Here is a 23449-nt window from a genome sequence, read left to right on the forward strand (position 1 = left end):
CCAACGCATCATCAGCGATCTGCAACCCATCCTGAACAATGATCTTTCACTCTCACAGACCTTGGGACGCAGGCCTGTCGTCACATACAGATAGCGTGCCAACCTTGAACAAATCCTCACCAGCCACTATAGATCACAAAACAATAACTCTAAGCCTGGAACCAATCACTGCAACAAACTTCGCTGCCAACTCTGCTCACATATCGACACCAGTGACATCATCACAGGACCTAACATCAATCGTACCATCAGGGTCTCCTCTACCTGCACATCTACTAATATAATATATACCATCATGTGCCAGCAATGCCCCACTGCAATTTACATTGGCCAAACTGGACAGTCTCTACGTAAAAGAATAAATGGACATAAATCAGACATCAGGAACGGTAATGTACAGAACCCTGTGGGAGAGCACTTCAATCTCCCTGGACACTCAGTAGCAGATTGAAGGGTGGCAGTCCTGAAACAAAGAAATTTCAAAAATCAAATGGAGAGAGAAATCTCTGAGCTGCAATTTATTTGCAAATTTGACTTCATTAACTAAGGATTAAACAGAGACTGGGAGTGGCTCGCACTTTACAAAAGGAGCTTCTCTGCCCTAGGTGTTAACATCTCCACATTAGACTGACAATGGGCCATATCCCCCCTGTCTTATCTGACCTGTTTTTCCCTCTCTTCATACATACTACTGATAATGGGCCTTTTCCACCCTTACTGAGTAGAACTCGTCAGCTCTGGCCCTCCCTTTTACTGGGACCCCACTCTTTAAATACCCCTCTGACACCACCCCTGCCCCCACTCATGCATCTGATGAAGCAGGTCTTTGCCCACGAAAGCTTATGCAAATATCTGTTAGTCTATAAGGTGCCACAGGACTTCTTGTTGTTCTAGAATGAGAGAGGTAGCCGAGTTAGTCTGTATCTTCCAAAACAACAAGAAGTCCTGTGGCACCTTATAGACTAACAGATGTTTTGGAGCATAAGCTTTCGTGGGCAAAGACCCGCTTCGTCAGATGCATGAGTTATGCTCCAAAATATCTGTTAGTCTATAAGGTGCCACATGACTTCTTGTTGTTTTTTAGGGTAGACTGTGACACCATAAATGGAGGAGAAATTCAATTAGATTACATCCTCATAAAAATGGATCTCAATAGATAGGCAGTGAAGAGTCAGCACTTCACTTGTTGACCAGACTGTAGGTCACTTTCACAGTCTTTGAGTTTTTAATGATGTTAGAAATGGAGTCAGATCCTCAGGCAATGTAGATCAGCATAGTGCCTTTTGTTTCAGTAGACCTACACACATTTACATGAGCTGGGCTTCTGGTCTTTTGTTATTACCAATAGCCTGGAAACACTCTCAAATGTTAATTTAAAACTGGATTTGGTGAAACACATAAGCACATGTTAATGCAAAGTACACAAAATCATTGAATAGTGGGGGTGGATTCTGGAAGAAACCTCAAGATGTCTTCTAGTCCAGTCCCCTGAATTCCTGACACGAACAAATTTTATCTGGGCCATTATGACAGGGGGTTTATCTAACCTGCTCCTGAAAATTGCCAGTGATGGCAATGTCACATTCTCCCTATGCAATTTATTCCAGCACTTAACTACAGTGGCTGGAACGTTTTCCCAATGTCCAACCTTGATTACCTTTGCTGCAATTTAAATGAACTGCTGCTTTTCCTGTCCTCAGAGATTGAAGAAAATTGTTTTTCTCCTTCCTCCTTTTATGTCCTCAAAAATTGTTATCATGTCCCCTCTCAGTTTCTCGTCTCCAGACTAAAAAATTTTCATTTTTAACCCTCATTGGTCATGTTCTCTAGACCTGTAATCACTTTTGTTGCTCTTCTCTGGACTTTTGCCAGTTTATCCCCCTCTTTTCTGAAATGTGTCCCTCAGAACTGGTCACAATACTCCAGCTGAGGCCTAATTTTCAGTGCAGAGCAGAGTGGATGAATTACTTCTCGTATCTTGCTTACAGCATTCCTGCTAATATGTCCCAGAATGACAAATGTTTTTTTTTTTTTATTTAAACAATGTTTTACTCTTGACACATATTTCAGGGATTTTCTACAAGGGGCTGGACTTAAATGTACACTTCAGTTGAGGTTTAAAGCTATTTTTTGACAGTGGCATAGTTTGGGCAGGGAAAGTGAGTGGGCCCTGGCTTTCAGGAGGGTAGGCAATGATGGGGGCATGAGAGGGTGCAGGAGGGATGGAAGGATGGGAGGTGGGAAAGAAAGGATGGGGGGCACAGGAGCGATCCTTTGCCCTGGGACAGGAGGCAGGAGGGATGGGGGACCCATCTCCCCCCACCCCCATCTCCCTTATAGCTGAGCAGACACCAAGGACTAACAGGCTATGGGGCATGCCTGTTGGCTAGAGGAGGGCCCAGTTGGTGCTTGAGCTCCAACCATCCTTCCCGACCCTGGCTTGGTGTCCATCAGCCTGGCCATATCCCCCTACTGCTGGCACCATGCTCTACTGCCCCTGTCTCCGCCCCCAGTTTTACCCCACCCAGACACCTCTCCCCAAGAAGCACACCCTCTGTGGACATAGTGCTGGGGCTGGAAACAGGGCAGCAACACACAGTGCCAGCAGGAAAGGGATGCAGCCAGGCTGACAGACACTGAGCTGGGGTTGGGGCCCCAACCTGTGAATCTGGGGGCTCTGACCCCAACTTGGGTGGGCATGGATGCTAAGTAGTTGGGTCCCAGCTCACTCAGTCTCATTCTAACCATGGCATGTGTATGTCTGTCCTGAATGTTTGCAAGGCTTCAAGGTGGCTGAAGACTGTAATATCAGTATGCAGGACCACTTGTGTGAATTCCAAACAACTGTTGGTTGTGACCAGGTTTCTGCTCCTTATTACTCAATTCTGGGTGACATTTGTTCACAAGGATTATTCCTCTGTATTTGGAGAAGAGTTGGTCTTTGCATCAATACTGAATTGTACATGCAGACAAAGCTTCCATGCACAAACAAGTTTGTTACTTGTTAGTTAGTATTTCTTATTCATGATTAGTTATTTTCCTGCTTAAAAGGCTTTCAATCACCCAGTCGGGGAACAGCAACATTTTAGTATGGCTTACGTGGATATTTATACAAACTGACTACTCAGAGCGATTTATTGGTGAATAACCTATACTCTGGGAATTGTCCTTCCAGCCTACTTGTAAAATATATATCATTAATAAATGAATTTACAGAAATTGGCATCAGTTTCTGATCAGATTATTAAAAATAATTCAGATGAAGCAGCCAGTTAATAATTAATATATCAAACAGTTAACATTAATTTTCAATAAATAATTCAATCCCCTCTAGAGGTCACAGATTGCTGGATGAGACAGGCTAACGTTTATGAGAAATCAGAGTGACGTGATTATATGACAGCTGTGATTTGAATGACGCTCTCAGGCAATTTATTAGTATTGTCAAAGAAAGTGACACATATGCTTAATTTTATTATGGAGAGCTCCAGCAATGAGGGAAAACTAATGATCAGAAGAGAGCAAAATGAGGGAAAAAAGTTCAGCCATGAAACAAAAAAGATATAGAATGATTTATCTTCTGCTAGTCCAAAGACCCAGGTCTGAAGTCAGCTCTTTAAGTTCTGAATTTAGTACAGCTTATTGCACATGCTACTTTCTTCTACATTCCTATTACATTTCTGCGTGGTGTGTTTTGTGGAGTCTACAAATCAGAATGGAGCTGAACTGCACTCTGTGAATCAGAAAATTCACTTTGTCTCACAGAATGGTTTGCATGTGGATGGTGCTTTATAATACATTCTGAAGTATGTTTTTGCTTGAACATATTAAATCCAGCATGAAGATTTCATACAAATGAGCAGACAGTACGAGCAAGCAGTACAGGGAAATAAATAAGGGCACTCAACATCTTCTAGGAGAATCTCAGCACCTCACAAGATTGCCCTCTTAAGGAGGTGGCTTCTTAGATATGAAAAGGTGAAATCATCAACCCCTTTCTGGACATGATCTGAGGTATTTTTAGTTGGTCTTCTGATACAAACTGTTGAAGCAGAGAGTGCATCTTTTCAAGACCTTTTGAAGAGCAGGCTCAAGCCAGAAGGTAAATTTTCCCATTTTGGTGAAACAGAAAATTTATCATGTGAAATTACATTTTCTCTTATTTTTGCAGAACAAGTGGGGTCTGATCACTTTTATGTGTACTGGTTTTATACCAGCACCATTGACACCAACAGAGATACTCCCAATTTGCACTGTGTTAAGAGAACAATTTTTTGTTCTGTTTATCTCCATGTACTACAAAGTATGTAGTCATGAAGTCCCTCCGCTTCACCCCCCAACAGGAAAAAAAAAAAGAAAAATCAGGGATTTGTACTCAATGAGATACAACCAGAGAAAGTCAGTAAAGAGAAGCAAAGAGGGGTCCTGTAGTCAGTAGGATGATACCTCCCACCTGTTCTTAGTGACTATTACAATACTCTGCTGTTAGCTCCACTGATTTAAATGGCATTTGTGGAGTGTGGTGCTACTTAGTTTGAGGAAAAGTAGCAAAATCTAGCTTTTTAACAGCAGCCTTTTGAAGTAATTAGTCATCATGCATAAGTCACCAAGTTTCACACAGCCCTGCTCAGCCCTACACCTCATGGGTACTGTGAAGTTTGGTCTACACTAAGCAGGTAAGTTGATTGCAGATACACAATTAAATCTACAGCAATTGCATAGCTAAAATCAACTTAGCTGCAATTGACTTACCTGGAGGTCTTTACAGAGGAAGGCTGACGGGAGAAATTCTCCTGTTGACCTCCCTTAGTCATCGGAATATCAAGGAGTTACAGGGGTTGACTGTCAACCCCAGACAGCTTAATTTCATGTGTCTCTACCAGGAATGTGAAATCAAACTCCAGAAGATCCACCCTGACTGGGAAGGATAATCACACTGCAAATGTGAAAAACTGGGATGGAGGTGGGAAATAATAGGCATCTATACAAGACAAATCCCCAACTATAAAACTAGGACATCTGGTCACACTACAACCAGAACAGGAAGCAGAAGTCCTAGGCTGCACCTATCCTATGAGATAAATTCAAATTTAATTCGGTTAGCTCGATTTTACCACATGACTGTCTTCACTGTAAATACCATTAGCTCGATTTAGGAAGCGCTAATCTCAAGATTACAAAATCGCAGTTACTTGATGGGTATAGTGTCAAGCTCGAATTCAGAAGTTCGATTAAATCCACATCTTAAAATCAAATTCATTAGCCTCCAGGGGTGTCCTGTATGTAATCCAAAATGCCCCTCTCTCTGCTCCACTCTGGCCACTGCTCTCCAGTAACAGGAAGAGCCTGATTTTTCAAGTGGGAGCAGCGAGCCCTTAGCTGTGGGTTCATGTTAGTTTGTGACAACCTGACAAATGACTTCTTTCTTTCTATGTTGTTTGTGGGCTGTCTGCCTCTACCCACTGAAATAGCCCCTGCAAGCAGTTGGCAACTGTCTATATGCTTGCTATTTTTTTCTGCACTGCTTGGAGCCAGTCCCTGCCCTGACGTACCACATGTCAACAAGGCTGTGCCAGGGGTCATGCTTGCATAACATGCAGAGAAACTTCTCAGTGGTTTACATTTGTGTGTGAACCCCCTTCCCTCCCCAACAGATGCCACACAGTCTGGATTTTTCCTGCGCTCAGGCACATAACATGGGTAGCCCCCAATCCAACTCAACCCAATAAAAGGATGTGCCTGCTGTTCAGTGCCAGCAATGCTGCCAGTTGTGTGGGAAATACAGGGCTTTGCTGCTGCCGTGGGGAAGTCTCCCACAGAAGTTAAGAGACGGGGTGCTTTGCTGCTCCCATTAGGAAGGAACAGCTCAACTGGTCATCCACTCCTCATTTGGCTCATACCTGGGCTTGCTGCTGCTGCCAGGGAAAAGTTTCCCCCGCCAGCCAAGGGGTTTGTTGCCAATGGGGGCGAATAATACAGCTGTCATCCAGAGACACCCCCACCCTTGGCCCATGCCTGGGCTTGCTGCCGCTGGGGGGAAAACCAACAATTCTTTTTTCTGCGATCATGGGAGGAGGGATGGGTGGCTGGTTGAGAATACAGTAGCTGAACCTGTGTTGTCAATATAGTGTAGGGGGAAACCAAAAATTCTTTCCTCATACATTCTTCTCAATCTAACATTCTGGGCCCCTGCATGATTTTCAGGGATCACATTTCAGCAATGATGTGAGTTGGGATGGATGGCCATTTGAGGATACAGTCACTGCACCCATGTTGGCTATATAATGTAGAGGGGAAACCAAGAATTCTTTCTTGTAATTTAAAGTATCTTCTGCATTATTTCCAATGAATCAACATATTTTCAGGGATCAGGAGGGGAATGATGAAAATGCAATGGGGGAAGATGACACCAAGACCAGAGAGCATATCCAGAATGCTACGGGGATGAGGGAACTGTGGAATAGCTTCCCACAATGCACTACTGGAACAGTTGATGTTAGCCAGTATGTGTATGGCAGCAATGGCTCAACTTTGTGGGGAGCACAGCGTGAAGTGAGGATGGTCAAAATCGAACTTATAAATTCCAAAATTAGAAAATCAATATAAACAAATTCAAATTTACCTTCCAGTGTAGATGCAGCCCTAGATGCTGCTTTGATTCCACCTCTACCCTCTTATGAAGGGAATCAGTCCCACCAGTACTGACTGCCAATCTGACCCTTAAATCAGCAAGTACTTACTTAGTTGGGACATACCTGAAGTTTGCTGAACAACTAAACATGATGTCCTATATTCTCATCAGGCTTCTGAAAGTACCATCAGCAAGTTTTGCAAGGCTGTGTGTACTTCCTGCAAGATAAGTAGGGAATACTGAACAGGGGTAGCGCTAACTGGGAGATCATGGATCTGTAGATCACATTTCTGCAATTCCTGCCATCTGCTCCCAAGGAAGCTATGGCTCCCCTCTGCCAGTCTACTCATTTGCAACAAGTCGCCCCACCTGTGTGTGTTTGGTCTCCATCTTCATGTCAATCTTACTGCTGCTGTCCTCCCACTTCTCTCTCTTTGTTCTATTTGCTTTTTGTTGTGAATTAAGAGCTTTATTTTTTCTAATTGCCACGCTGCAGTTTTTCCAGGCTCAGCTGCTGGAAGAAAGTACACAGGAGAGAAGCAGTATGGTATTCAGAGACGTAAACTGGGAGCCAAAACAGAAAGGCAGCTTTGCCAAGGAAAGCTGAAGGGGACATTATAAAACCAAACAAATAAAGGCCATGAGGAGAACTGGTTAAAACTCAGAAGTTCTGTGTTCTGATGTTTATTTTCTTACCAACTTGGGATGAAAAATGAAAATATCAAATTTTTTCGTGGAACAGAAGGTCTGAAAAATTTTATTTGGAGATGTCAAGATATTCAATTTCAGCTCAATTTGTCATTGTTATTATACTGTTATGCTTTATGGGAGCCATAGTTCAGGTGCCTTGTTCCCCCATTCTCTCTTATGGGCCAGGACCCCTAACTGGATCATTTCTCCCATGATGATGTGTCAAAATGATGCAATTCCAATGATGCACCATGGTGGTGCAATGAAAGAGGAGAACATAAAACATCTTAAGAACATACAAAGGGCCATATGTGATCAGATCAAAGGTGCATCTAGTTTAGTATTCTGTCTTCTGACAGTGGCCAAAGACAGGTGTTCCAGAGAGAAAGAACAGAAGAGGTAATTTTCAAGTGATTCATCCTATATGGTCCATTCTCAGCTTCTCCCAAACAGAGACTAGGGCATCTTCTCTGTCATCCTGACTAACAGACACAGATGGACCCATCCTTTGTGAGGGGAGGCATCACTTGGCTGGGGATAACAGTCCATAATGGAGAATGAGGTACCACAGCACCTCAGGTAACATAAATTAATGTTGAACCTACCACAACAAAATATTTTAATTCAGCTTGGCAAACCAAAATATTCCAGTTCAGGACAATCAGTTCTGCAATGAAACTTTTTCTTTTCTGACAGAAATTAATTTTTTGCAGAAACTACATTTTTATAAAAATTAAAAAAAAACAAAAACCAACAACCAACCAAATGAAAACAAAAAACCAAACAAAAAAACCCACTTCAGTGGAAAATTCCTGACCAGTTCTAGTCAGACTTGAACGTAATGATGGGCACACTAGTAAAACTTCATGCACCCACTTCCTAACAAACTCTGACACTAAATGTTCTCTAGTGCACTTTGATCTACTAAGTCAAAACTCACTAGGGAACATACAGTGTATGGCATTTTCACATGAGTATGTAGTGCATCGAAGGCTCACGTGGGGGTAGCTTGTGTCATAGTAAGTGTCCATCAGTGGTGCAAGTAAAGAAAAGTTCTTAATAGTGCAGGATGGGGAGAGCACACCAGCTAAGGGGGATGCACATGACCTCCCCACATGACTCTATCCTGTCCCCAACCCAGGACCTCCATGCTTTTCTCCTCTCCTCCCTATCCCCACTTACCAGGGGTAGGAGCTGTGGGGTGGTACAGGTGCTAGAAGAGCTGCTGGAAGTTCTGCTCTTTTCCCTGATGCCCCTCCAAGCAGGGAAAGGAACAGGACGGGCAGCTCTGCCCCCTTCCCCTCCACCACGCTCAGTTTCTGAGTACCGGGCTGGGGGACAGGGCTGGGAGTTCTGAACATTTCCCAGCTGGGAGGTGCAGCAGGGAAAAGAGCAGAACACCAGCAGCTACTCTGGCTTTCATGCATAGAGCCACAGCAGCCAGTGGGGAGCTGAGAGTCAGCGGGGAGCTTTTCTGGTACACCATACGGGCTAAAAATAACTTACTGATATGGTGTATTGGACCATACAGACCCACTTGCACTGCTGGGTTTCATATAGGTAAACCCTTAATCATCCATTTGCAAAGGCAAATTCTTATAACGTCCAAATGCAGATGCTTCTAATCACTTTTGAATTTGTGCACTAAAGAGCTAAGAACCAGTGTTTGGCCCTGCTTTGTTCAAAGCCAGTATTGCTGATGGCTGATTCATTGAGTGACCTCAGTGTATTCATTCTATTTTTAAAGAAAGGTCATACACATTTGACAAATACTGTTTGTATCTGTCTTGTATTGATGATTTTCGAAGAACATATGCTATATTACTACTGTTACCAACTTGCCAAAGGCAGTGACTTCCCAACTGTGATATTGCAATGAGGAGGACAAAGTAATGATCCCCTGAGAACCAGTTATTTACAAATCCTGTTCAAAACCCATTTATATGTTTGTAGATTGTTTGGAAGCTAACTTAACCAGTGAATTTAATATGTCAGCTCAGAAAAAAAAATGTCCAGTAATTTCCATTGGATTTCAGTTCCCTAAGCAGCTTTTTCACATCTTTACTCTATAGGAGCTTTCTAATCTCTCCAAACACATGATGTAGTTATGTCCAGCCATGGTATCAGCTTGGACTGTTTTGATTTGAAGCTTATCTTTCATTCCACAAAGCTGAATGCATGATAACTGGATGCTGAATAACAATATAGAATGTTTTAGACAGGGAAACAATAGAATTTGGAGGCCAGAAGAGTATGGCAATTGCAATTCTCTGTATAGGTCACTTAATTTTGTCCTCTGGGAAATCCTGAAAATGTGAACTTGCCCTGAAAAAAAAGAAAGGCATATGATAGCACAGAAATAGGATTTTCAAAACCAGCTGACTGAAAAGAACTACACTACAACTGAACTATCAAAACATTGTAGCCCTAGGCTAAAAAAGACAATAGAAATGGTTATCCTGGAACTCAAACTATTTTAGTAAATATGTAATTGACTTCCTGTAAAGCAATTGGAGAGGTTTTTTGAGTCACCCGGACACTCAGGTCCTCACTTAATTTTCACTGCATCCTTCTTACTCTGATAATTCAGAAATTGGGGTCTGGAGGGGAATTTGATCTGAATTCTTGAGCAAGTTGGCATGAGCCAGATCACTGTATTCAGCTGAGCTGCATACAGTGCAAGACTTGAGATGTGTGATGGGAAGGTGGTTTTATGAGTTGTCCTAAATCACGCTGGCTAGAGCAACGCACTGCAAGATTCACACATACAGAAGACACACCCAGTTTAGGGTATATTTAAACAGTTAAGAGACGGGCAAGTGAATTCTGAGGTTGAAGCTGAAAATGTTGGTCTTAGATGGTTCTCTTGTTTCTTTTTCACTTAATTCCAGAATTTATTAACAGTGCTTTAATTTCAAGGCTTTTTCTCATCCTTAGTGGAAAACCTCTCTCTTCTATTCCTGGCTAGTGACCATTAATGCCATCCCAGTATTTTAGATTTCTGACATTTTATCTGCTTTTACTTGGCCTTTTGCATGTCTTTTGCAATTATGCTCCACATATCTCATACTGTATCCACCATTGCTCTCTCTCCTGCTCTCTCACTCACTCAGAATTGTTTTCTTCTTTCTATATTGGCTCCTTCCTTCCTTCTTCCCTTCCTTCCCTCCCACACAATAGGATGAATTACTGTCTGTAAATGGACTGCAGTTTTGATACTTTCAAAATATTTCCTCCAATTTTTTAATCTTTTAAAATCCTCGAATATAAGGAACCTGGGGAACCATTGAAAGACTTGACAGAAACATACATGAGTGCAGAAGCTTCACTGCTTCCCTCAAGTGCCTGGGAACGTGATGGTGATTACTCATAAAATCATTTTGAGTTCCAGTGAAATAGAAAAATACCTGCCCCAACTCCTAACAGTTTCTGTCCTGATTTCAAGAGGCACGTGGGTTCATGAGCATGCATCTGTCCAGAGCCAGTTTGCCTGCCAAAGAAAACAGCTGTTGCTCATAGAACGTTAACAAAGTAGGGCAAAGTGCTGAAGATAAATTCTACAATTAAAATTTCCTGACGTCTTCATTCTTTCTAACTTCATGTTTTATGTTGTGCCAGCAGGATTTTTTTTGTACATTAAAGGAATGAGAGGATAAAATTGTTAGCATAATTGTAGTCTTTGTTTGAAAATGACTATTAATGTTACATGAAAATCATATCCACAGAATAAATACCTTAAATTATATACTGAAACCTTCTTCAAAGATACATTCTTTCTATTAAGTATCATCCAGATCAGGGCTAAGAGAATGGTTTGACAGAGGATATTAATTCTGTCTCAACATTGTGGTTTAATGTTTGTTTAATACTTAGTTTAACACATAACAGTATAATTGAATTGGAAGAAGAGCTTGTGCTATAGTGATCTATTTTAAGAGTATAGATACCAAGAGAGGCCTGGATACACAGACAGTATATGTTCACATACGCTATTATATAGTGCCTTAAATACATCCACCTTTTATCAGTGAATTATTTCTCTCCATCTGCATTGCTCTGGGAATGGGAATAAGGGGACTTCGAAGTAGGCGGGGTCCTTTTGAAAAGGAGCCCCGTCGAGACGAGCTGCGCGGCGGCGAGGCACGTCAATGTCGAAGTGCCGCAGCTGCCCGCATGCTAATGAAGCGCTGAATATCTATTTCAGCGCTTCATTAGTAAACTTCGAAATGGCCATGCAAACGGCCATTTCGAAGTTTGGGGCTAGTATAGACACGGCCGTAGTGTGACTTATACCACTTACAGAGAGAAACACTGAGTCTCCTCTACAGCCTTAGCTGAGAGGCTACTGGCTTTTAGCTCAAACTGTCGAGGCTCAGGCACTGAGTGCTAGAGGTCCGAAGTTCAATTCCACCTTTTGGCATTACTGTGAGCCTCAGGCTGAGGCCATGAGAAAAGCCACAGACTGACAGTAGGATCCTGGGTGGCAGTGGAATCTCCAGGGCTGGTTAGGCTGTAGGAGATGGGCCCACAAGGCCCAGCAAAGTCTGTTAGGCCAGCAGGATATTGGGGTAGGTGTCAGGGCTAGGGGGACCCTGGAGTCCCAGTGGGACCTCATAGGTATTGCTCTGAGGATGGTTAAGCCAGTTGGTGGTTGTCGGCAGGGAGAGCCCCTGGGCATGGGGAAGCTGGGTGCAAAAGCTGGAGTGTGCTGCAGATTCCCTGCACCTTGCTTCCCAAGCATATGAAGACTGATGGTTGCAAAGTGTAAATAAGTCCCTGGGAAATTAAGGATCGGGTAAGTCCTAAAAGAAGCCAAGTTTCTGTATTCCATTGCATGTGAAGATATTTTAGAGTCAATAACCCACATCACTGATACAGTGTGTAACTTAGTACAGGTTGAACCTGTGTAGTCCAGCATTCTTGGGACCTAACTGGTGCCAAATGAGAAAATTTGCTGGGCCACGGGAGGTCAATATTATCTAGCAGCATTGCCAACTCTTCCGCTGCTTACTGAGCTCTTAGAAGACATTCAGGGGTAAATTTTAGCTAAATAACAACACAGAACACTGAGCACCAGGACTGGTGGCTGGAAATAAAATTTTTGGGACTACAAGAAACTTGGCCACACCCATGACAAGCGGTCATCTGGCTAACTAAAATCATGCTGGACAAGAGTGCCAGACTAGTAAGGTTCAACCTGTAGTGGTGAAGAATGCAATAGATTAATGAATGACTTAATGTATGACTAAATAAAAATTGCAGCAGTTTATTTTCATTACTTTTTCGGAGTTTTTTTTGTTTTTTGTTTTGATTATACTTTTTAAACTATTACTACAGTGTTATTGTTAAATTATGTGCTATTGAAACATAATGTCTAGTTTTAGAGCTGTGCATAGTGCTACACAATTCTTTTGCTGGCTCAGATGAATGTCAGGTGTTAAGAATCTTTGCAGAGCCAAAAAAAAGACTCACCAACGCCTACAGACCTGGGATATCCTCTGACCTCCAAACCAGAAATCGATGGGTTTAAGACAAAGGGACCAAGGGCAGGAAAAGAGTGATCCGTCAGAGAAAAAGCCCTTGCAGCAGAGTGCTGAGGAGCAGACTTACCATGAGATTTGTGGTTTGTTTTGTTGCTGTTAAAATTAAGAATAATCAAACCCCAGGTAGCCGATTAGCTTGGATGCATTGTACTACAAGTGAGAGGGGCATGCTGCTTTCTTACAGTTGTTGACATTCATTTAACATGCTTTAGTTAAAATAATGGCCTAAATTCAGAAGTGAAATAAACTGGTGGTATTACTGGCACGTTGAGGAATCAGAGTAAGCCAGTAAAAATGTGTTATATATTGGTGTGACTTACAGATGGAGGATGAGGTTGTAACACAATAAGCAATGACTGGGAGAGTGCCAAATGAAGTAAAATACATCAAGCCTCCCTCTTACACCCTCTTAGACTTGTAACTTTCTTCTGCTACTTTAATCCTGTCCTTCAACTACCTTAGCATGTTTAATTATACTAGTTTACTTATGCTAGTATAATTATACATGTGCTCATTTTTGCTGATTAACTTATTTTAATTGATACTGAAAGCTGCCATTTATGTCAACTCTGAATTTGGCCTAGTAATTCAAAATGTACAGTGCTAAAGATCTATATTTTATATCTGTTTGTGTGTGTATGCTGCTAAAGAGAAAAAGAAAGAATATTGTATTATTGAAAACAAATATACATGTCTTTCCAACCATCTGGCTTGTTCAGAAATTTGGGCTATTTTTCTGTTCAATTTCCCTTGGTCATTTCTTTCCATTGTTGTTTTTTTTCTCATTGGAAGAAGAGAAAATATTTCTTTTCAGTGGCTTACTGCCTTGGTACTGAAAAAGGAATGCAGCAAAATTAACTGTTTTAAGCTGCGAGCATCCTGTTCTGTTCAAAGTAATTCATAGTTGTCTTATCTTGGAAGCAGTAATTATTGAACATCTTTTTTTCCTGTGTGGCTGGAAGTATCAGTATGCAGCTGCAGATGTGGAGAACTTTGCCAGATAGTTTTATCAGCCTCAATTCAGTTTCAGCTGTGCAAAGCTCACAAGCTTTACTTTATTGAAGGTTGATTCTGACAGCCTTCAGACCTATGAAAGTTAGAGGCTTCCAGGCTGGTATGAGAGTTTCACTGAAGTGGGAATACAGATGTTTTTCAGCTTTGTTTATTATAATGCACAATTTTAAAGTTGAATAGCTTGTATAAATATAGAAGAAATCAGTAAAAATATTCCAAGGCTATAACAATGTTCTGTGTCTACCCTGAGAGGTGCTGTTTTAGCATATGCTGTGCATTCTGTGCCGCCACTTTGTTAGCTAAAGACACGTGATGAGAAAAGCCTTGAGTTTTAATGAAGAATGAATCTAATCCTCTTCTGACAGTACAGTCTTTTCTCATGGACTCATTTAGCAGACAAATCTGAAACACCTGGTTTGGAAAGGAAGCTGAAAATAGACAGCTGTGCTTGTCATAACCCAAAATGAACAACACCTTCAAACTAGTCTGTACATTTAAAAAACATTTATCCCTCTGTACATCATGTATCATCTTCTGCTAGAAGATAATTAGGTATAAACTATAATTCTTTCATCCAGCCTTATATGCTTCTTAATTCATGTCAGCTTGTCAGAGCCACATAAACGTGTTTATGTTGCTCGTACGCTTGTTGTTGCTCCTTTGCAACTAGAAATTAAGGAAGTAGTTTTCTTCTGAGTGAAAGTTAGCACCTATAAATGGTGCAGAAGCCTGAAGTCCTCTGATTACCCTCTCAACAGAAAAGGCAGAGGCAACAATAACACATGGGCACCCTCACATCCCCTCATCATTGTTCAACCCGAACCACCTGTGTAAAAACAAAAAGCAGCCAAGTAGCACTTTAAACTCTAGCAAAATAGTTTATTAGGTGAGCTTTCGTGGGACAGACCCACTTCTTCAGACCATAGCCAGACCAGAACAGACTCAATATTTAAGGCACAGAGAACCAAAAACAGTAAGCAAGGAGGACAAATCAGAAAAAGATAATCAAGGTGAGCAAATCAGAGAGTGGAGGGGTGGGGGGGAAGATCAAGAATTAGATTGAGTTAAGTATGCAGACGAGCCCCTATAGTGACTCATAAAGTTCACATCACGATTTAAGCCATGTGTTAATGTTCCGAATTTGAATATAAATGTCAATTCGTCCGCTTCCCTTTCTACAAAGGAGCGATAATTTCTTTTCAGTAACACACATACCTTGAGGTCATTGACAGAATGGCCCATTCCATTAAAATGTTGACTAACTGGTTTGAGGATCTGGAGTGTTTTGATGTCTGTTTTGTGCCCATTGACCCTTTGTCTAAGGGAGTTAGAAGTCTGTCCAATATACAAAGCATCTGGGCATTGTTGGCACATGATGGCATATATGATGTTAGTAGAGGAGCATGAGAAAGTGCCTTTGTAGAAAGGGAAGCAGACTTTGTGCATCAATGCCCATTGAAACCTTAAGGCCCTACCAGTAAGGCGACCAAGAAAGGTGACCACTTTTGTGATCTAAATATTTATCCATAAGAAACTGGACATATGCTTTCAGTTCACAGAGAGAACGGGACACTGATTAGATAGTAATGATTGTTTGTCACTAGTGAGTGGGCCTGGATTTGAATCAAGGCCTTAAAATGGAAAGCCTTGTTTCACTTTGTTAGTATTTATTATTTCCTTATGGTAGCATCTGCTGTGCACTCAGCACTTTCCGTACACTCAGGTCAGATGCTCCCTATTCTGAGGAGCTCATAAGAGAGAGGCAGGAGGATGCTTCAGGACCAATGTTGGGTGGCTGGGGCAGTCATTATAACAAGTTTTTGACACGCTCTTGGGAGGGTCCCACAATCCCTCTGAAAAGCTGGAATCACCATCACTTTTTCTCTCTCTTAATATATCTCTCCCCCTGTTAATATATCGACCACCCCTGCAACTTTTATTTCACTTGTAAACTCTTTTAGGATGCATAGCTCAAATTCCCCATGCTCCAACTGCCATGGTGAGTGCAGGGAGTGGGCCAACCCCTACTGCTGGTGCCAGCCCCCCCGGGGCCCCGCAGGCTAACCTGAGTAGGGAAAACCATCCTGTCCATAAGACGGTGCGGGACCACTGTGGGTGTCCCTCAAAATGCAGGGCACCCCAAAGCCTGGGGCCCAGGATAGTCACACCAAACCATCCTATAAGTGGAACAGCTCTGCACACATGTCCCTGGGCCAGAGGGACGTGACAGCAGCGGTACAGAGCAAGCAGCTGGAAGCTGCTCAAATGCCTCTGTGCTGCTGGTGGTTTTTAAACTGGGTTTTTTAATTTGCCCAAGGCTGGCAGGCAGGACTGGTGTGTGCATGGGGGTGGGGAGGAAACATGGGCTGGCAGATGTGAGTAGTGGGGAAATGTGGAAACACCCCTCGCCCTCACTTAGAGCCCTGCCAGAGCAGTAGGCCTGCTGGCACATGAGTTGGATTTGAGGACTGGCATTGGCCCTAAGATAAATTGAGTTTGAGGCCCCTGGGTTAAATAAATGTACAGATTACTTAGGTGTAGGCCAAAAAGCCCCACTAACTCTAGGTCAAAGATCGAACACAGTTCTCAGTGATTCAAAACCTGGACTGACCTGGTTATTACGCTAGGTAAATAAGCTGTTTTGTAAGCCAATGCAAAAGAAGTCCAAGAACATTTTTTCTGTGCTTCTGCCATGTCACATAGGAGATTATAGCAGTATTGGTAATATTTTATCCATATTATAGAATATAAATATGCCGTCATTCTGGCATACCAATTTTAATGGTGATTGTTAAGGTATGCCATCTTGTGCTTTCTAGGAAGTAGTATAGATTGTAAACATATTTCAATGCTCAGCGTAACGATATTAGTTTCTGAATTGCTTGAAGGAAAATTATGGCATTGAGATGCTTATCTGCTCTGTAGTTAACTTAAGGAACCTCAAGAATGTACCTTAAATAAATCTCACTTTTTCCTATAATTATGACTGACCTCACTGCAGATGTGAATTATTCATAGGGTGAAGCAGAATTATTCATTGGATGAAGCTAAATCATTCATGAGCTCAAGTTAAAATACCTTTGACGTATGACTGTGCTCCAAATACTAAAGCATATATAATTAGATAGCTTACATATGTTGGTATTTAAACATGTGAAGGTTTGATGTTCAAGACCTAAATTCCACCCTCAGACAAGTTCTTGTAGTTCAGAAGAGTATTTTTAACTCATCAGTAACGAGCACCAAGTGTAAAGAGGACATCTGGAAGAAGAGAAAAGCAGTGAGAAAGTAATGGAAAATGAATTTTAATTTACCCTGAGATCCAAATCTGGCTTTTCCCAAATTGAGTCTCTTCCAATGTCCCTCATCTGAACAAAGAGCATGTGGTTATGGACCCTAATGTTGAGCCTGTACCTGGAACTTACCTGCCTTATTTTGTAGTTCCTAGAATATCAGTATTAAGCAGATGCTTCCCTTTTGTCTTTTTCAGGGTGAGGGAGTTTTACATGATGATTATACTGGGTTCTGTTCTCAGTTACATTTACATAAATCAGGAGACATTCCATTGAAATTAATGGAATTACACCAGTGTGCGTGAGATCAGAATTAGTCATGCATGTATGTGTGTTTAAGTCTACCCTACAATTAGACACCCACAGCTGGTTCAGACCAGCTGACTTGAGTTACGCGGCTCAGGCTAATGGGCTGTTTAATTGCAATAGAGACCTTCTCAGCCTAAGTACCGGGATCCTGACCCCTTTCCGAGAGCCCAGGCTAAATTAGAGCTAAAAGAGTATACAGAACACTGACAGCCAGGACTGATGGCTGTAAACACACTTTATGGGGCCAGGGGAAACTAAGCCACACCCATCATAACTGGTCATTTAGCTAACTGAAATCATTACAGACCATGAATGTTGCTGGACTAGAGAAGTTCAACCTGGAGTACACAGGAGGGGCTTGTATTCTACATGAGGTGAGACTAGATATATAATGATTCCTTCTGGACTTTAAAAAAACTGTGAATCTATTAATTTAATGACTTGATGCTGACTTTACTGCCACAGTCAAATTTTGGTCTTAGTTTTTGGTCTTCTGTCCAAACCTTCATAGCAGACCACAGTCTGTGTTCTACTGCACCCCTGTTCCTACCTAACTGCTTTTCTGGAGACCCCCAAATCCCACAGAGCCTTTTCTGAAAAGCTGTAAAGCTCCCAAGATTGTACTTGCATCTCAGGAAGTCCGAGTGGACTCAGACCTGGCTATGCATTCCTGAGCTCCACTCTTGATTATTGCATTTCAGGATAGGCTCAACCATTGCTGTTCTACAATGCCAGAGTAAGAGGAAATGTACTACTGTGGTGTCTCAAAAACAGCCTGTGAGGGTGGCTGTGACTCCCTGAATCACAGCTCTCCCTTCAGGCAGGCTGACAACTCTGGGAATGTAGATAATTGTGCCAGGCCTATATCTGGCATAGCAAGCATTCTCTCAGATGCTAGTGTGGTTGCATTCCCTGGCATGCTGGCACACAGATTGCCCAGGGGCATGCTGTAAAGCGAGGTTCTGCTGCTTTCACAATGGTTCATGTTGGCTTCAGTGGTAATTGCATACACACAAGTTTCCTCAAAACTGTGTTTGTGTGCAGAATCTGGCCCAGGTAACTGAATAAAACCTGTGCCTAGATGTCAGAAAAAAGCATTAAAAAAAGACTTTTGCAGAACAGTGTTTTAAAACAAGACTTCCTGTACATGCACCACACTGTGAACTGTTATTATCTGACTATATGTGATGGTAGATATGTCAAATCTAACATCCAGGCTACAGTAAGTTATGAACAATTGAGAAATTCTCCATTCTCTGTATGACAATCTGAATTTTTCTCTCTATAAAAGATGGTCCCAGGAGACAGTGCTTCAAGATGAGAAGCACCAAGGTGATGAGAATGAGTGGTGTGAAATTCATGTCCTTTTGTTGGATTATATTTTTGGTTGCACCACAATAAAATCTCAAAACAAAAAGCAGTCAAGTAGCACTTTAAAGACTAGCAAAATAGTTTATTGGGTGAGCTTTCATGGGACAGACCCACTTCTTCAGACCATAGCCAGACCAGAACAGACTCAATATTTAAGGCACAGAGAACCAAAAACAGTAAGCAAGGAGGACAAATCAGAAAAAGATAATCAAGGTGAGCAAATCAGAGAGTGGAGGGGTGGTGGGGGAAAGATCAAGAATTAGATTGAGTCAAGTATGCAGACGATTCCCTATAGTGACTCAGAAAGTTCCCATCATGATTTAAACCATGTGTTAATGTTCCGAATTTGAATATAAATGTCAGTTCGTCCACTTCTCTTTCTAAAACGGAACGATAATGTCTCTTCAGTAACATGCATACCTTGAGGTCATTGACAGAATGCTCCATTCCATTAAAATGTTGACTAACTGGTTTGTGGATCTGGAGTGTTTTGATGTCTGTTTTGTGCCCGTTGACCCTTTGTCTAAGGGAGTTAGAAGTCTGTCCAACATACAAAGCATCTGGGCATTGTTGGCACATGATGGCATATATGATGTCAGTAGAGGAGCATGAGAAAGTGCCCGTGATTGTGTGAGTAACCTGGTTAGGTCCAGTGATGGTATTTCCACAATAAAATCTGTGTTTTGTCAGATTACTCCATATCAAATGGATACATTGTGTATTAGATATCCATGGTGCTTACAGTATATATAATATTAAACACTGTTAAGTATTTACCCAGTGAAGGCTGGTGTCTGGCATGGTGTCTTGTAAGTTATGTTTTTAATATATGATTAAATGAATGTATTCCTTAGCTGAGTTCATGAACGTGTCTGAAGCAGAACGTTGCTAATGAGTTCTCTCAAGGGACATTATCAAGAAGACAGGATGCCTCGGTGCTTATCATGGAGAAATCCCTCTTCTCAAAAATGATCAGCTAGATTAATTCTTTTTCTCTTGGGAGCGTCTGTAAGGCACCGTATCCCATGACATTGATTTACCAAGGTCTAATTGTATCAGTTCTGCACTGTACTCTTATTGATGTTATCTCTATCTTTCCTTTTTTTATCTGCATCTGATCCTCTCCTCATGTCATGTCTAATGCAGACAGACTCTGAAATTAGTTCCACTCATATGGACCCCTGCACCAACTCCATTGAATGTATTGGGAGATAGGATCATGTTATCTTTTTGTTTCTGGAAAACAATCATTAGAGAATAATTAAAATAATAATAAAGAATATGAATTATATTAATTATTGTTTAATTTTACACATTTTACACAATTATTACTCACTTTAATGTGACTCTCAATTGTTAGCTTTGGAAAAAAATTCCTCTAGTTTTTGAGGAGTTCTGTATTGTCTTTATTTATGGCTACAGATTACATTTTAATTTCCATTAAATCTGAATGGTTCAATTCAAGAATTTAGGCACTAGCAAGTTTTTTTCATTTTTTCTTTTTCCACATGGACTTTTTGAGAGTTTTTTTTTGTTTGAATACGTTATGTAACAAGAGTCTAAATGAAATCTAGGCCTGAAGAATGCATGTAGCATAACGTAAAATTAAAATACAGTGCATAGATGTTAAAATGACAGATGATCCATCAATAGATCAATTTTTGAGCTCAAACTCTTAGTAGCAAAAGATGTTTTGGCTAAGATCTACTTATCAAGTTTGAATTTTAAAAAGAGATTCCCTTCACTTACGTAACTGAAGAAGATCAGGTATAACTTGAAATTGTACAAACATACCAAGATGTGGGGGCTCTAAGCTTGTGATTATTTCCATTCTGCATGACGCAAAAAACATTGAGATATGTAAAGCAATTATTACAGGGAATGATGTCTTTCTGCTGAGAAATCCTGCATGGGTGTGGGATAAAAGGTAAATGTCATATATGGGACAAACAAGTGCAAGTAAACTAAAGTTGGAAAAAGTCCCAATTTTGGTTGATTGAGAAGGGCAAACTTAGAAATCAAATTACATTCACTATGGCAAAATAATTGGCTTAATATTTTATAATGTTAGTATGAAAAGAGTACTAATTATTTTCAACACATATGGGATTTGTTTTCCCATGACTGGTAAAAATAAGTTTCTGGGGTATGGGTCAAATAAATTAACTTCTAGAACCTGATGGAGAGTAGAAACTGCTGCTGCAATAAACTAAGCATAAATGCCTTTGCTTGGGTAAAAAGTTAGAAATCCAGAAATTCCTGAGGTGTAGCCATGTTAGTCTGTAGCGTCGCAAAGAACGCGCAATCTGGAGTGCCCAGGACTGCTTGTTATTTGAGAAAATCCTGAGTGATATTTCTGCACTGTTTAAGACGTGTTTTCCACCTAGCTTTGTCAACTTATTTTAATTGCAAATGAACTTTAATACCAGAAGGTGAAACAAACAGAAAAGTCCTGAGTTTCCTTCCCCTAGCTGCATGGGAAGAGGGCTCATGCAGGCAAGCTACCTGTGCTATTTTGGTTTGTTATTTCATCCCCTGCTTGTGTCAAAGAGTTATTCCTAGGGCTGGAACAATACTTTGGTGCAGAAGAGATGAGATGGCTTTGATCCAGTATAAGCACTGGTTTTCTTATTTTTAAAAAGTCCCAGGGCTTGTCTACACTACCTCCCTACTTTGAAAGAAGGATGGTAATTAGGGTGTTGGGAGTTTACTAATGAAGTGCTCCGATGCATATGCAGCACTTCATTAAGCAAATTCCCTCTCGTGGCAACTTTGAAGTTTAAAACTTCGAAGTGCTGGCTCGCATGTAGCCGTGGCTCACCTGCCGGTACTTTGAAGTGCTCGGGGTACTTCAAAGTCCCTTTACTCCTCAAAATTTTGAGGAGTAAAGGGACTTTGAAGCTGCCCAGGCACTTCAAAGTATCTGCGGGTGAACTGCGGCTACACGCAAGCCAGCACTTCGAAGTTTAACAATTTGGAGTTGCCGCGGGAGGGAATTTACTTAACGAAGTGCTGCATATGCAGCACAGCCCTTCGTTAATAAACTCCCAACACTCTACTTACCATCCTCCCTTTGAAGTAGGCAGGTATTGTAGACACAGCCCTGGAGTCGGAAGCCCACTAATCATAGGGGTGAACAGTGGGAAGGTCTCTACCCTCAGTCTTTAGAAAGGGCTTGGAATACTTCACCACATCAGGAATGATGACTGAGTCTTCCCCATTGCTGTCATAGTTGTGGAAAGTCTATGATAATGTTGAGTAGATGAACTCATATTCTTTTGCTTGAATCTGATCATGTCAGGTGATCTATTGTATCTATTACAGGGCCTCTTGCATATCTTCCTCAGCTCAGTGTAATTAATCAGGGAAGACCCAGGGTCCTGGCTCAGGGCATCCTGACATATACAGCATCACAGACCAAGAAGGAAACATTTATAGGTGGACATGAAAGGTTCACGCGTCAGTTGCCCTCAGGGTAATTAAATCACCATCAGTGTAATGTGGAGTAGCCTATAAGCTACTCCACATTTGTGGAGAGGTAAACATTTGGAACATTTGTGGCAGAGGTAAAACTATAAAACAGACCAAATGAATAATGGTCATGTTTGGAGTAGTCTCCTTCAGCATAAACTTAAATGCTGGTGAATAAAAAGCAGTCCTGTAGCTCTGTCTGCACGACAGCCTAAACTCAAAATAAACTACACAGTTTGCATAGCTTATTTCAAGTGTAGTTCAAAATAGGCTATTTCAGCAAACAATGCCAAATGTCCGAATAATGTGCTAATTTGAATCATTCCCTTGCTCCTCCTGCAGTGAGGACTACATGGATGCTGAAACAGCGTGCCTGTTATTTTGGAAAAATATTTTGAAATCACAGGCACATATCAACGACACAGAGTAACTATCCCTAAATAGCTCTGCAGGGTAGACATAACCATGGAGACTAACAAATTCATGACCTAATAATTTTGTTTCTAAGGTGCTACAGGATGACTTGTTATGTGTGAAGCTAGAGACCAACACAGCTACCCCTTTTAAATTCTTGTAGGTGGAGATGAGGTCTTCAGTGAGTGTCAGTTGTCAGATGTCAGGTAAATAAACAATCTGCTAAACTGTCAACCCTAGCACCCCTTTTTTGCAATGTATAATCCTGGGATAGTTCAAGAGAAGACAGCTGTGAGGATTTTCTCTTTGATGCTGGCAAATTAGCAGAGTGGTCAAGGCTTTTGGGAAGGACATTATGTAATGCCAAGGACTCAAGAAATGTCTTGCCAAGCTAAATTACTATTAGGATATATTTGGTTTAAAAATGTAGAATATGGATTAGTAGATTAACACAATAAAAGAAGAGAGCTCACTGTCTGACCCAGAAAATTTCTGTCTCGGGAAAGAAAAATTGTATTCAATCTTCTCAATGGAATAATTCAAATTCTGAAAGTAGGCAGTTCAGTGCAGAGTAGTTACTTGTCTGTCTTCCGTGTGAATTAATTAAACTTAATTTTAATGATCTTAACATCAAAACACGTCACTCAATAAGAAGAAATAAAAATGCCTGATTCCAGAACTGGTTTCTACTATGCTTACATTGATCAAGGAAT

Source organism: Carettochelys insculpta, chromosome 3 (genome assembly GCF_033958435.1).
Source record: "Carettochelys insculpta isolate YL-2023 chromosome 3, ASM3395843v1, whole genome shotgun sequence".
Lineage (NCBI taxonomy): Eukaryota > Metazoa > Chordata > Testudines > Carettochelyidae > Carettochelys > Carettochelys insculpta.